Source organism: Xiphophorus couchianus, chromosome 18, assembly GCF_001444195.1.
Source record: "Xiphophorus couchianus chromosome 18, X_couchianus-1.0, whole genome shotgun sequence".
Taxonomy (NCBI): domain Eukaryota; kingdom Metazoa; phylum Chordata; class Actinopteri; order Cyprinodontiformes; family Poeciliidae; genus Xiphophorus; species Xiphophorus couchianus.
In genome coordinates, this window is record NC_040245.1 from 8,586,112 (window position 1) to 8,602,053 (window position 15,942).

General features: G+C 39.5%; 1 long non-coding RNA gene across 1 annotated transcript in view; it reads right to left on the reverse strand.

Annotated features, from left to right (window-relative positions):
• Window positions 1-3,596: 3,596 nt before the first annotated feature.
• The window catches only part of LOC114133201 (uncharacterized), a 47,888-nt gene continuing 35,542 nt past the window's right edge, over window positions 3,597-15,942 (reverse strand). The window contains exon 3 of the long non-coding RNA XR_003593120.1: window positions 3,597-3,829. This is a non-coding gene — a long non-coding RNA (uncharacterized LOC114133201). The remainder of the gene's footprint in view (window positions 3,830-15,942) is intronic.

A 15,942-nucleotide genomic window follows, 5' to 3' on the forward strand; every position in this document is an offset into this window, starting at 1 on the left:
TGTTAGTTCACACAGCAGACAAATGCCATCCAAATCTGTTTTTTTTGTTATTTTTTTTGCCTATATGCAACACATGTACAGGTTTTTCAGTCTGAATTTCCCAATTCCAATCTTTCATCCCCCAAAAATCAGATCAGTGCCACTTCCATATGTGGAATTAATTTGGATATGTATCCGATTGTTTTCAAAGCGTCTGCTGTCTGAATGGTGATGTTGCATTTTATCCGGCTTTTATGTCATCGATGTGAGACGTGTCATAATTCTGCAAACGCCAAACGAGGTAAACAATTACTAAAAATCATCATTATGAAGTTATGGAAGACGTATGTGTCACTGAAGCACATCACATCACAATCCCCACTAACAAACTTCTCTCCAGAAGTTGCAGTCAATGCTCCACAAAAGACCATTGCTCTAGTGTTGCTTTCTTTTCATTAGCTTCCTTTGGGTTGTTATCATCTTGTGATGGTACTGCTGGCTCCCATTGCTGAATAAAGGCTGAAAGCAATCCATAGAGGCATCCATTATTACTTCCATAAACAGTGTGCTGCTCTGTGTCATCAGAGTTCTTCTTCTGCACTTGAGGGTAGCTTTGGGCATGTAAACAGTTCTCACAGAAGTCTGATTGAGGTCAGGTTTAATTAGTAGTATGAATGACCATTCAACAAAAAAAACAAATCAGATTTCAACAAAAATTGTGTCCTGCATGTACAGTAAAGGATGCAGTAATGTTACGAGTGTGCTCAATGTTTGCAAAAGTAAACATGGCAGTAATGGTGACGCATATGTTGCGATTTGAAAGTTATTGTCGAACCGGAGCCAGCACATTAACGCCTTAATTCTCATTATGGTCTGCCATGGTTCTAATCCAACCAAACATTGGATTAGAATGACATATCCAAGTGTCCCAGGCCACCTTTGCAAAAGATTGGGTCTGTGTAATTCAGACTGTCAGGACATCAGATAGAGTCGCATAAAAGCAAAAAACATAAAATAGAAATCTGCAGTGTGAACGTAGCTTAAGAGAACAATGCATGAGTATTTCATTTTTTGTGCATATGTGCACGTGTATTTCATCATCCTGTGTGGCTGTTTGGTGACTGTCTTGTGTCTGTGTGTGTATATTTCATCCCTGCGGGGAGGGCAGGTGGGGGAGCATTAAGAGGGAGGACTAAGGTTACCCTCTATGGAGGCAGCGAGGGGTCACGCCGCGGCGGGACACTTCTCAGGGGCGACCCTGCCACCCCTCGTGGCCTCCTGAGCAGACGGGACTTCTGAGGAGAGAAGAGGAAGGACCAGAGGAGAGACCCCCGGAGAACAGGACCCCCGGTCTGCCCCCAGACCCTAAACCCCGGCCCCATCAGGGCCCGACCCAGGCCCAATGTGTTCCCAATCAGGAGAAACACAAACAATACTTTTATTAAAGAAAGGAGGCCGCTGAAGGCGGCCACACGCACAAAAGTAAAAGAGAAACACCTTTTTCCTCAAGGTAAACCTAAAATTGAGAACGTTCCAGGTTTATTAACACAAAGTTACTTTAAATAACTTCTGGCAAATAGTTTTCAGATTCCTATTATCACCCTCATACACAACTCCAAATCCCGCCTTCCTCTTCCTCCTCCATTCTTGGTCTCTATCCGGGAAAACAAACGGAGGGATTAGGGATTTGTGGAGGGGTAATGGGAGCCAGGTGGAAGAGTGTGACTGTAGGGGTCTCCTGCCAGATTAGGGAGGAGGAGAAAGGGGTGTCTCAATCCCTCACACTCCTTCCTAAAGGCAGCTAATGTTTCTTTTGAAGCAATAATCCCATTTGGCAATTAAATAGGACTTGGCAATTATGAGCCTTTCCAGGCCATATAGTATCATCAGGCCTGCTACCAGTGATTGTAGAATGAATCTGACACAAGGAAGGCTGGGAATAAAGTGGAATGGGAATTTGCATAAATATGTTTTCATTTTTGTCATTTTTTTGAATCTTATTTAAGAAGGAATACATTCATGTCTTGTCTGACATGCAAATTAAACTATGATAGTGCTAAAAAAACAGTCTCAAACTAAAAAAAAATAAAAAAAATGCCTTTAAATTGGTCTTTCAGATTATTCCTTCATTTTCTTTGTTTTTCATGTAATGTGTTTTTAAATTAGAACAGTTTGAACACTTAGTTGACTTGTTTGAGGCAAAGATATAAATGACGTGATGACAAATGTTGCAACTATTGTAATATATAGAAGAAAATAAATAAATAAATAAAATAATAATAATAATTTGCATTTGCACCCTTCACTGAATTATTCATCCTTGCATCAAGATATGAGAAACCACAAGGTGATGGTAAAAAGCAGAGACTGGGAGCAAAACTCAGCTGATCGACTTTAATACGAGCCACAGTTTATTGTTCTACAGCTTACAAAGAAAAACTAAGCACACTTCTAATAACATGAAGAGGTGTGAGGAAGACTAAAGATAATTAAAGTGACTAAATAAACCATCCTTCTTATTTCTTGAAGAATATGAAGTGGAGAAGAAAACAAAACACGCGAGGCTCCATCCTGCAAAGACCAACTTTATCCATGCAGGCAGTTTCCTACATCTCCTTTTTATTAGGTCACAGTTTCTGGTTCTTCTTAAACAATCTGCTGAGTTCTTTTTTATCCTGGACATTCTCCAACATGTTTGGAAACTTTATCGTTTTATGAAATAAAAGAATACATTAGTAGTATGATGAATTTGTATCTGTGATGATCATGTGTTTTGTGTTTGCTTGGGTATTTCAGATCTATATGCAGTCCCTCCATCATACACATCACAGTTCACTCTGTTTTGAACTTTTCGTTACTGGTCTTATTGCAGAAAAGCTTTAGGTGAGTAAATATGTCCTTTGAGTCATTTTCAGATACACTAAGGTCAGCTTACATGAATGTCATTTAAACCCTTTCTGAAGAGTGGCAGAATACACAAATAATTAAGAATAATTGCAAAGGATGAGCAGAGCCCTGTCATATTTATATCCCAGGTAAGCAGAAGATTGTAGATTGTTAATTATAATTTCCTATATACTCTGATCAACTTAAAAAGAAATAATTTATGTCAGAGACTTTTTGCACATCTTTACAATGGGTGCCAACAAAAGTGAAGCTCTCTGGATGTATCTCCTACAAACGTTGCCCCCTTGTGGACCTCTGCTGGGAATAAACACACACAGGAACCCTTTGCCTGGCCGTGTGTCTGCCGGACCCACTGATCTAGGACTGATAAGAGTGTGTTTTGTTTGTTTTACTGATGTGTTATCCCGAACAGCTCCGGGCCTCTTCAGAAACACTGTAAAAACACGGGAGCTGGGAGGAGAAAAAGATTCTCTGAGATTGTAGGAGTTAAAATCATTAGGCTGTCCATGGATCTTGGCCAGGTCTTTATTGAGACATTGGGATCTGAGAATGATTCTCCCTTCTAATAGAGGGCACACAGGTTCATTTGTGCATCTGTTGCCACTTCAGACCCCCCCCGACCCCAGTCTCCTCACCCTCTTTCTTAAATCCTCAGTAAGCCGGATGGAGAGGAATAATAAACCCGTATGCAAAAAGAGGTGAATTACAAGTCAGACTTTTCACACCTTCTCTGCTTTACACACATACACACACACAACATAAGCTATGGCATTCTTCCTCGGAGCTCAAGCGTACTTTTCAGTAGACGATGGAGAAGTGTGTGAATGTGTGTGTTCACTTTTGGGGGCCGGGAGGATTCATCATGCAACACCAACTTATGGTCTTGTGTCTCTTCATCGTCAGCTGTCTAACAGGCTCCTTCTTGCAGAGACGGGACTTCCTCCTATCAAATGATCAGACTTTTAGAAACCGGCTCAGTTTATGTGGTCAGAGATTTTTCTATGATTCAGAAGTCGTCTAGACAAATATGACAGACATGAAGCATCCAGTTCAAATTTAGAGCTTTGTACAGTCTGGATCACAATCTGATCTGTAGCTAAAATGATTTAATGGTCTTTATAAATGAGGTTCATTAGGAGCAGCAATAAAAACATGACAACAGTTTGCACATCTATATAAATTATCTATATTTTACAATAATTTAATCTGAATTGAACATTAAATTCTAATTCTAAAAAAGTTAAACCCCCTGAATAAAGTTCTTTCTAAACTTTAGCAAATCAAGTGTTGTTTAATGGACTTCATCAGTTTCATCTGGTGTGAAATCCAGTAAAAATATCGGCTAAGTCAATAAACTAGTAAAAAAAAAGCTTAGAGTAGAGACGAAACAACAACAACAACCAAAAAAAAAACATTGGAAACAACACAGCAGTGGCACATAATGTTTGACTTTATCCACACCTGAATTATAAGAACCACACTACTGCTGACCCAAAAGTACAACAAAAGTTGACTCCGACCTTCTCACAGCTATATAAGTATAATAAGAGGATTTGGGATTATATTCTGAGAAGTCAACAAGAACTATTCAGACTTATGGATCAGTTGTAGAAGAGGAAGAATGAGGCATGACTCAACAATGTTTTAGGACTGTGTTGCTTTCTCCTGGAAACCTGCAGCATGTGGGAAACTACATTCATGAAGTATCTAGTTATATTTGGTAAAAATGTCATGCAATCTGTGAGGAAGCTGAGGCTTAGGAATTAATTTTTGGAGTCATTAATCCCAAAAATATCCCAAATGACCACCAAGACAAATTCTGGAAAATACTAATTTGATCAATAGACTCATCTGACTTGAACTCTATTAATAAATCTTGGTGGAATTTTAAAAAGGAGACGTTTACAAAGTTTTTTTGCGATTGTTGAAGCCTAAAGTCAATGAGTTTGTGGCAACTTTTTCAGGAGGTTGCAGTTAAGGTTGGGATTTTTTTAAGCTTTACTTTTGCCATAACATGGTCTTACAAAAAATTGAAATTGCTGAACATCACCTTTCCAAAAAGGATTTTGAAAGGTAATATTTAAAGTGCAAATTACATTTTGTACTTGTAACTGTTAAATTTACAAGTACACACAACATTTGCAAATGATGAGGGAATTTACATTAATAGTTATGGTTGTAAAATCACAACTTCTTGGAGGGATTGACAAGGATGCTCTAGGAAGTGTTGAAAAAGGCTCATCATGAAGGGGTTGAAAAATATTAATACAATAAAACAAAAGTGTCTTTTTTTTTAAAGAAACCAGTTAATTTTTAGAAGCTTTTTGCTAACAAAAGTGGTCTTATATGATTTGTTTGTTGCACAAAAGATGCTAGTTTTTAAATATTGTCAGTGAACCAGAAGTAAGTGAAGATTGAGTAATTTTACGTGCAACTTTATAAAGGTGAAAAGTTCACAGTAATTATGAAGAGTTCAGATCTGAGTTGAGCTAAATGAAAGGCCTGTGGATGAACCATTACACTATCCATCCATCCATCCATCCATTTTCCGTTCACCCTTGTCCCTAATGGGGTCGGGAGGGTTGCTGGTGCCCATCTCCAGCTACGTTCCGGGCGAGAGGCGGGGTACACCCTGGACAGGTCGCCAGCCTGTCGCAGGGCAACACAGAGACATACAGGACAAACAACCATGCACACACACACTCACACCTAGGGAGAATTTAGAGAAACCAATTGACCTGACAGTCATGTTTTTGGACTGTGGGAGGAAGCCGGAGTACCCGGAGAGAACCCACGCACGCACAGGGAGAACATGCAAACTCCATGCAGAAAGACCCCGGCCGGGAATCGAACCCAGGACCTTCTTGCTGCAAGGCAACAGTGCTACCAACTGCGCCACTGTGCAGCCCTCCATTACACTATGAAAAGTCAATTAGTGATTGAGAAGGAAGGGGAACATTTCTCTGTTATATGTTCCTCCCATCTCCCCCCTCTAGACTTGCTTTTGTCGAGGCCCCCGATTGTTCATCGGGCGAACGCCGGAGTGTTACACATCAAAGGCCTGCACGCGCTCACCGAGGGAGTACGGCTGAAACGTGAAAGGGCCTGCATAAAAACAAACACTGCCCTTTGTTCTGCGGGCCTGGGTCCATATCATCCATGATTAGAGAACACAGTGGAGGAAGAGAAGGCTGTGGCCGTGTGGGCGACATAAGAATCGTCAGATGCTTTCTGTGACGGTGAAAGAACCGGAGGGGGTCAGTCAGCAGAGGCCTGGCCACCAGGAAATGTCAGTGTGGCGGGGTTACGACGGTGGCACGACACAACTAATCACTAAAGGCCGATTACATGTTCTGTGGTGGGATGCGGTTTGAGCTCAGAAACAGTCTGAACAATTAATGATGCAATATAAAAATCTGTCACAAATCATACAGTTGATGCAGTGTGTGGTGTAGAAAGAAGGCAGTCACTCCTTTGTACATGGAGGGCATTAATCCTCCTGTCTGTTTCCTGTCATATCTAATGCAAATAAAGGTCAGAAAAACAAATTATACCAAAGCTCATTGGGAAATACATGAGAAACTTTTGATAATTTCTTTGAGCTTTATGGAACAACAAAGTTCCTGTGGTAATGATGTATAAGAAACAGATGAAGTACATTCATTATTTATGACAACAGCATAACACTGAAAAATGTAAGAAAAAAAAATCCAATGTTTTATTGCAGTTCATTTTTAGATTAAAAAACATTGAAGTGAGACATCAAGAATTTTTAACAACAACCACAAACTGCCACTTTTATCATTTCTACTTCATTTTTTTATGTTGACTCATTTGTATTTCCTCTCATCAAAAACCTGCCTACGTTTGCAGTTGGATGAAAATTGTAAAAGTTTAAAAGAGTGGAAAGGAAACAAAAAGGCTGAATGAAAATCCAGATTTATTTAATTTCCCTTTATCTGATAGAGATCTGCAGCAAAAAGTGGCATACTGGAGGCCACACTGGGGTCGCAAAAAGTCTCTACGTTTTAAGGCACTGGAGTCAAAATATCAGTTAAAATTTCACCCTAAAAATTACAAAGAGAATACATCTGCATCAAATGCCTGTGGTGGAAAACCATTTTTTTTTAACCATTCCTAAATTGAGACGACTACAGATGAAAGCTAGCTTAATCTAAATCTGGTGCAAAGTATCTTTGCGTATTTTCCATCTAATACTAAAAAAATAACCTAATGCTTTTTGAATACAACATAGTAAAATGAAATTAAAGAATGGTAAAATGCAGACTCTTGTGAAGCATTCGGAACTACTGGGAAAGAATAATGAAAGATGAAAAAATAAGATTATTCAAATAAACATCAAATAAGTACAGAGATGCACTACTGAGAAGCACAGATTACTGTATGAAGATAAGATTATTATATAAAATTCAAATAGAAGGTTTCTCTGGCAGCAAGGTCTTTAGTGAAACAGTTCCGTCATTTACATGTTTGTGTAAAAATTCTGGTTTCAGTTGGACTCACTAAATAATAAGATTTTTTTTCTTCAACTATTTGACTTCATTCCGTTAGATCCGTGTTTCCATTCGGTGAATAACCGTGACTTGTGTAACATTGCAGAATTGAACCTATTTAACCTGGGTGTGATGCAAACAGAAACCCCAGGAGAAACTGAATTCCAAACTTCATGGATCCAGAATGACGGTGCCATACGCTCTGCATATACAATGCCATTACCTCCTTTGTTTCATATCTGTGGTCGGATATCAAGAACAGACCTCATATGCTTTGGTGCTGTTTGAGTCCATCGATCTGAAAAAAGAGTTGTATCTCTTTCTGGTCAGGGAGATTATATCCGACTGCTGTAAATCAGACACAGGTGGATGAACTTCCTTCTTTCTCTGTCTACCTCTTAGCTAACCCTTCCTTAACCTCTTCTTTCTTTCCCTCTTTGTCAGAGTCTTCCCTTTTCTCCCCCCTTGACACGCTCGTCTTGCTGTACTCTGGCTCAGGCTATTGTGAAAAGTGGAACGACAAGAAAGAAATAACCTCCAGTTGCGTACACATATGTGTAATCATACATCTCCAGTGAGTAATGAATTAGGATAGTTTCAGCTGCTCGTTTTTTAAGCTCTATTAGGAAGAAATGTGTGAAGTGAAACATTATCCTTGAATTTCCATGGTAGAAGAATTAGTTAGTTTTTTTTTTTTTAAGGTTTGCGTACAACAGCTTCTGTGACCCAGAAAGTCTGGTTTGAATCCTTTTCATGTCTTTGAAAACTTTTGAGAGAAGAAAACTTCACCTTTTTGTGCACCCTACACAGGGTCTATAAAAAGTATTCAATCCCTTCGATGATTTATCCTTTAATTGCTATTACGAATCAATCATGATCAACAAAATTGTTTTTTTTGACAAAATAATTTACCAACCCACCTTCCCCCCAATGCACTGCTTTCTTATCTAATATATTTTTATGTTTGAATCTCACTTTTGTGTCAGAATGGGTGTGCCATGTTCGGAACCGATGATCCATGATGCAACTGTCCAATGTTTGGTTCCACATCTGAGTTGTTTGCTTCATGTCTACGCCCTTCTCTCTCTGCCCTTCTGTCTGTTGAGCTGCTTTTGTGTTGCTATTCAGCATCAACACTTTTTTTTTCAAACTAAAAAAAAACTGGAATAAAAAGAAAATCCTGTAGTTTTGATAAACCATGACCCGGAGATTGAGAATGAAATCACATGTTGTCTACACAGCACTGGTACAGCACCGTGCCACATGACTCAGCATGTTTGGTTTTAATGGTGATGTCATTAAGACCCTCACTTATTTGATGGTTTTTGGCAGTTCATTGAAATTACTGTTGTGAGAAATACTGTCAATTTACCCAAAAGTGATTATCAGAGAACTTCTCAATCTCTTCTGTGAATAACAGTCTAATACCCAGTTAGTGTCATGGTGTTTGAGTATTGTTATAATTCTGTTAACTTCGTATTGGATTTCTGGGTCTTTGGTCTAATTTTATTATTTCACAAACTAACCAAGTAAAAGTATTTGGTTTAGTTTGGCTGTCTGCACCACACACACCAGCTTTGAGTTTAGTCTTGGTCACATTCTACCTGGTTGATGATGTAGTAGGCAGCTTACAGTTGTACATTTGTGAGTCTGATTCCACTTAAATGAGCTTTCAGAGACACATAAAGACAATTAATCAGAAAGTCGGGCTTCCATCACATAAAGAACATTTCCAGGATTGAAGGACTAATCTATCACCAAGTTATAGAGAAACTCAACCATCTGTTTATCTTTAGTCACATTGATTACTGCAACAGTGTCCTCCCAGGTCTGCCTTAAAAAAAAATCAGACTGCTGCAGCTGATCAAGAAAGCTGCTGCTGGTGTTCTCACTAAAACCAGGAAGATAGAGCACATCACCCCAGTTCTAAGGTCCTTACAATGGCTCCCTGTAACTCAAAAAATAGACTTTAAAATACTTTTATTAGTTTATAATTCACTGAATGACTTAGCACCAGAATACATAAATGATCTTTTGACGCTGTATCAACGTTCCAGCTCACCAATTTCTTAGAACCAGAACCAAACATAGAGAAGCAGCATTCAGTTTCCCTGCACCACAAATCTGTAACAAACCTCCAGAAAAACAGCAAAACATCTAAAACACAGTTCATTTAAATTAAGACTAAAACCTCGCTTATTTATAGTTGCCTTTTATATATATCATGTTTGATGTGTATTGATGATTTTGATGCTAGAATTGGACAAAATCTAATGTTTATTGCTTGTTCCACAATTGGTGACATTATGATGTTTTTATGCTGTAAATCACTTTGAACTGCCTTGTTGCTGAAAGTTAATATGTTATACAAATAAACTTGACTTGACTACAGCTGGTGTGTCAAACTCTGTATTTTAGCCACTCACATATTTCACCCTTGATTACAGTAGCACTATTTTTTTTTAAAAGCATAAATATTGCTCCCAAGTTGCCGCTTCTGGAATTGGAGTAAACATTCCTAGAAGGCCATCTTCCGCCGTGTCAGCGTGTCCTCTTCCAGGCGCTGCAGCTCAGATCGATGAGGAACAAGAGGTTCTCCAAAAACTCCTCAAGGACAAAGCCTCAGCTGTTTCTGTCTGCTGGAATCATACTTGGATGAGATTTTAATCAATGTTTTATTTATTTATTTCTTTGTTTGAAAATTGCCAAGGTTTATGGAACTAATAATTGCTGTGTGTGAACACATAGTAATTCTTTGTTGTTTTTATTTTCAACTCCAATCCCTGATTTAGCAAGAAATACAGCCTAATGCAGAAATGTTGACAGGCTTATTGCCAAGTTAATCTGTTTACAAAAAAAATCCCCACTGTACAGACAGTGAGCCACTGTATGTTATGACAGATGAAACACTAATATTATGACAGCAACACTAAGTGTTTAAAAGATGATTTAACAGTAATAGGATAGGGAAAGTACTTCTGCAGGTCCAACCAGTTACAATGTGTCAGCCTTTCATGGGCTGATGAGCAGAGATGAGTTTGTTATATCATCAGCAGAAATCTATCAGATTCTGACAGATTCTCATGGAGCAATACGCAGCCACAGTTACAGTTAACAGTACTGCAGTGAAAACCGCACACCTGGAGATGGCTGCCAGACGGATGGAAAGCAGTCAAATAAAAGAGGATGTCCCAGTTGTCTTTCATGTGTTCATGACTCAAGTTCAGAGATGGTAGAGAAAAGAGACATTTTGCAATGGAAGGGGGCACAGAAAACTAAAAACTTTCAGCAGTGAAGGACAGAATAAGATAGCAATGTTAGCTAACATTAAACAAGAGGCTTTCAGCAGGAACACTTATCAAAGGTCTGGCAAACACTAACAAAATGGTAAACATGTTTAGAAGAGGACAGAAATCAGAGCAGGGATGCACCATGTTGTTTTATACTTTTTTCTTTTATTTAAAAAGCTTAAAAACTTTCTGGATTGCTAGATGAACCTAAAAAAATGAGTCCAAAAGGAAGATAAAAGCTTCAATCAGGTCTCTGACATTTAATATTTCAACCATGTTTTAGCTTTAATTCGCTGTGCGATTTTCATTTTCTCCTGTTCATGTGTACCGGGTACGCAGACGATGTATGACCATATCAAAACACATTATGGATGTTACTGTGTGAGTAAGTGCTTTATGGGCCTTGCACAGCCAAATCAAGAGTTGTCACCGCATTCATGGTGCAAAGTTGAGCTTTTATCCTAGTGAAAGGTTCCTCCATGTCCCCCAATCCTGTTTGTGGTGTTCATGGACAGAATCTTCAGGTGTAGTAGTGGAGACAAACAGACAGACGGATGTTTTGTTGCTTCATAAACTTAGCACTTTGCTAGTTTTTTAGCTGCTCTCTGTTTAGCTCTCCCCAACACCAACATCTGGAACCACAGTCACATGACACAAACAGAAATGGAGCTGCAACAGCCAATGCAGTCTCTCTTTCTCAGTCATTATCATTGCATAGATCACTTAGATTCTTAAGAGCAATAGAGATTTAAAAAACAATAGCCTGTAATTCAGTTTTCAAGGCTGAGCACAAGAAAATAGGAAAAGTTTTTAAAAGGCTATGTATGGGCATATCTTGTTGGCTGGCAAAGTATCTGGAGGTATCTGGTTATTTCATCAACCAATTTTAAAAACTATAAGTGGGACCTAGGATTTGATAGGGGCATTCCTAATTTTAAGCCTTTTTTAACCAATAAATTTAATCTTACCTGCTGTAACGTCTGTTTTCAATAAAATTCTTTTGCTGCTAAAATGTATTAGTATTATTATGTACATGTATTATTTCTAGTGTTCTTTCTAATTTGTGTTTTTCTGGAAATATTTTTCTGCTTGTTTCAGGATAATAGTGAGTTCTAGAATGATTCTGTACAAATGAATGAAGCAACACAACACAGCGGTGGCAAAGAGAAAAACAAAAAAATAAATGCTTCGATCACAGAATCATCAGCCACTATCACTCGTCTGTCACAGCCTGACCTCTCTCTATCTGTCCGACTGGATGTGTTGACACTCACCATGTTCCTGATATGTGGGAACAGCCAATCCCACAACCTTCTCCTCACCCCCTGGCCCCTCCCCTTCCCCACCGCTGCCGAGGACGCCGGCCTCATGGGAACCGCCTATCTCCACCCGGTGCACTATCAGATTGTTGACATGAACAGATACCCTTGCAATCAAAATATTTTGCTTCTCCTAACACTGACATTGGCCTACATGGGATGACATCTCTACCCCCTTCAGGAAAAACAGCTCCTGTGCTGTGTGTGTGTGTGTGTTCATGCAGGGGTGTGTGTGTGTGTTTGCAAATGCCTGTGGGTGTCTGTATTTGCTGACAGGTGCATTAAATAATCGACTCAAGCATTTTTGATAATACAGATATTGGTGTGAGGGTTTGTGGCAATAAATTGAGTTCACACGAGGTAAAATGGGAGCAGAAGCTTCAATGCCTTGGTTGAAGTCTCCATTAGTGATGGAGGATATGAAACACTTCATGTAAAAATGCTACAGATATTCAGCACATATTTCTGACACTAAAGCTGAAGTCTAAAGTAACTTCCTTTCTTTCGTCCAGTTCATCCTACGCATCCCGCTGGAGAAGCCAATAAAAACAAATCAGCCATCTCAGACCCTGGATGACCCCAGTGGCTGGACAGGTCTGCGGGCCAGTTGGATTATTTTTATCTGACACAGGAAAGAACCCACTCATAACAAGCATTGGGTGAGGTGGTGACAGATCTCATTAACTCTATTCTGAACGAAAGACGGAAATCAGTACCAGAGTGTGAAAGGTGAACGTGTGCCAAGACGTGTCCCCGAGGTTTAGCTTGACCTTTTAACAACCTGAAACAAGACGCACGCAGAGAATAGACCAGCCGGGATACATGCACGTATTCTTCCTTAGTAATGTCTTAGACTGAACCTGAGAAAACCTGAATAAACCTTGTGATCGACACATGTGAGACACTCTGACCAAGTTAGTGACAGACATGTAACGAAAAGCCAATCATGCTTCTACTAACAGGGCAAAGAGCATGTGGCTGCAATATGTGATGACAGACCAGGCAGGTAAGTATTTTGCTGGTCTATAGTTGTGTTGATGCCACCAATTTAATTGACTGGTCTCATTATAAATCCAGACGTTATGTGAAAAAGCAAAACAGTATCATGAAGAACAAGAAACACAGCAGACAGTTCAGAAATAAAGCTGTGGGTTTTCTTAGAAACATTTTGAAATTACTTTTGAATAATTAATTCAGATTATTAGGATCTGCTGTAATTTATGCATGATTGCATTAAATACATTTTTTGTTAAGTGTCTTGAGATGACATTTATTGTGAATTGGCGCTTTATAAAGATATAATAAATTGAAAATGAAATAAATTGAGCTGCTCAGGGAGATAAGATTTGTACTAAAATGTCTTCTAGTTCACAGCAGCCATTCCTCCCTAACTAAATTTATGCTTATTGTCAACAGGGTAAACTGCACTCAGTTCACATTTCTTGATTAAAGAGTATCATTAAGTTCAAATTTACATAAAATGTATACAATACTTCCTAAGGTGCCTATTGAAATATACTCTTAGATTCTTTACTCTACTCAAGGTTTAAGTTCACTATTAAGTTCTATTCCTGCCTTGTAACTGATTGTTTGCTGTTGCAGCAAAGAAGTTGCACCAATGCTGTGAAAACCTGACCTACAATAGATCTAATATCTGACCTTTTTGTCAAACATTGTTTATTTCAAGCTTCACAGACTGAATACTTGTGTGTTGGACTTATCTTAATCTTAATTAGGATGTTGGTATAAAAAATGAACAGATACGTTTTTAAGGAAACTAAGAAATACAATTAATGGTATAAAAGAAAACATGTCACTGGGTGGACCTGGCGAATGGCCACTGTTCTAATGAGCGCCCTTTAGGAAATTAACTGATTTCTTCTCAGAAACCTTAAACCAATTTCCTGAGGCCCTCATACTCCTTTGAAGAATGGGAATAGTAAGAGGCTGCGTGTGGCACTGGGTTGCCAAGGTAACGGGACATCCTGGCAGGAAAAACAGGAAGTGAGGGTAAGGGGTGAGCTGATTAGACCCCTCCTTGTTCGCGTGCAGTGAGATAAGAAAAATGGCCAGCCTTTTCCCCCTCTTTCTATAATGATATAACATAAATAGGACCATCACTTGTGTAAATAAATGGTATCTATATGACAACCCACATTTCAAGTCTCTTAAAATGACTTAAAATGTAAAAATACTTCCAACATTCTAGGTCTTTTCATGCTAGCATGAAACAACTCAACATCCTTTATCTCCAGCCACACCACTGAACCATTAAATGATAGTCTGCAATGCCAGAGAAGGTCACTGTTAATAAACCACCTCCGTTCTTCACTTTATCATGGTCTAGTCCTCCCTATCAAGTCCTTGGGATGGTATCAGAAAAAAACACCTGCACGTCTGCTTTACCAGGTCTGTGGAATCCAAACACTGCAATGTGACGCATGCAAAGACGCTAAATTATATAATGCAACATTGCACTTTAAAATAAGAATAGATATTTAATAATGAATTTTCTTTCTTGGTGGGCTCCAATCAAGTTGTAAAGGAACATGTAGAGCAGTGGTCCCCAACCACCCCAGACCAATTGGTACCGGGCCGCGCAAGAAATAATGAACTACTTCCGGATCTTTTATTTTGAAAATCCTAAACCGGATTTTACCGGTTACGTCTTGCGCGTCAAAATTGAGCCAGTTTGCAGCAGAATGAGTAACAAAACAACATCGGAGTACTGCGCGCGCACAAGCTCCTATATCTTTGCTAAAAATTACTAGTAAGTTAGTTTTGTTTTATTTCAGGTGTACTTAGATATTTGCACTAGAAACTACACCAAAAATACTTGGGAAGATTTTGTGTTTTTGCAGTGCAGGCAGAGCAATAAACCGCACTGTGATTGTGAGTGTTACAAGTCTGGATGAGGACATTTAGCAACACACACAGAGGGGTTTTGCTGAGGAAGGTCAAATTATGGCAGAGAGCTGCAGCAAATAATATTTTCCGTTGTGCGATAAAGTCACTGCAAAGAGGAATTTATTTAAAGGACGTTTCCCTCATCCTTTTCCGCAAATAAACATAGATGCCACTGTGTTATAAATCTTGAACGATTTGCCTTGTGAGGTGTGAAGTTCTCTTGATCTTCCTCCCCAACCCCCACAAGATTACCTGAGACCCTGCTGCACATGAGAGAAGAAGTAGTTGAGGGTCTGAGGGCGCGTCACAACACCGGGCTGCTCGCACATGTCCAAGGACAAAGACCCTAACACCTGTGGGAGCAGGTCGGAAGTGAGAGGTCGGCGGGGGGATAAAAGAGGGTCCTCTGTGTGTGGAGAGCAGGGAGGCTGAGAGGAGGGTATGAAGATTACGGAGACATGCATGATGAGGTAAGTGCTTGAAGGCCCTCAAGAGGGTGTGTGTGTTTTTGGTGGAGAGCTATAGAGGAAAATGAGGGAGCATGTGTTGAGCTGCAAGGAAAGTCACATGTGTGTGTTGTCTTCACGTCGCTGCCTCTCCATGCAGTCCAGGTGTTCATCGGGGGGTCTATTGTCATGCAACTGGACTTATTGGCCCCTCTCCTCCCTGTCAGCTACCTGCTCTTTGATGTCTGCGAAGACTCTCGCCCTTTTTGTGAGCGGGTCAACATTCCAGCCGTACACACTCTTTACGCATGCACATATGAAAACACACCTGTGCATAGGCACACAGAGAAAAACACAGAAGAGAGGAGAGGATGAGGAGTAAAAGGGAGAGGGGAAGGGAGGAATAACAAAAGAACAAGAGGGAAGTGAAGTACAAGTAAACACTTGCTCTGCATCAAAGGGATCAACTTAAAGCCAAGTCGAAGGAGGGTAACCTGTAGGGAGCCAAACAGCAGATCAATGCAAGCATAAACAGATTCTATTAATTTCTCAAGCTGATTAATGTCATTGTCATGGTTGG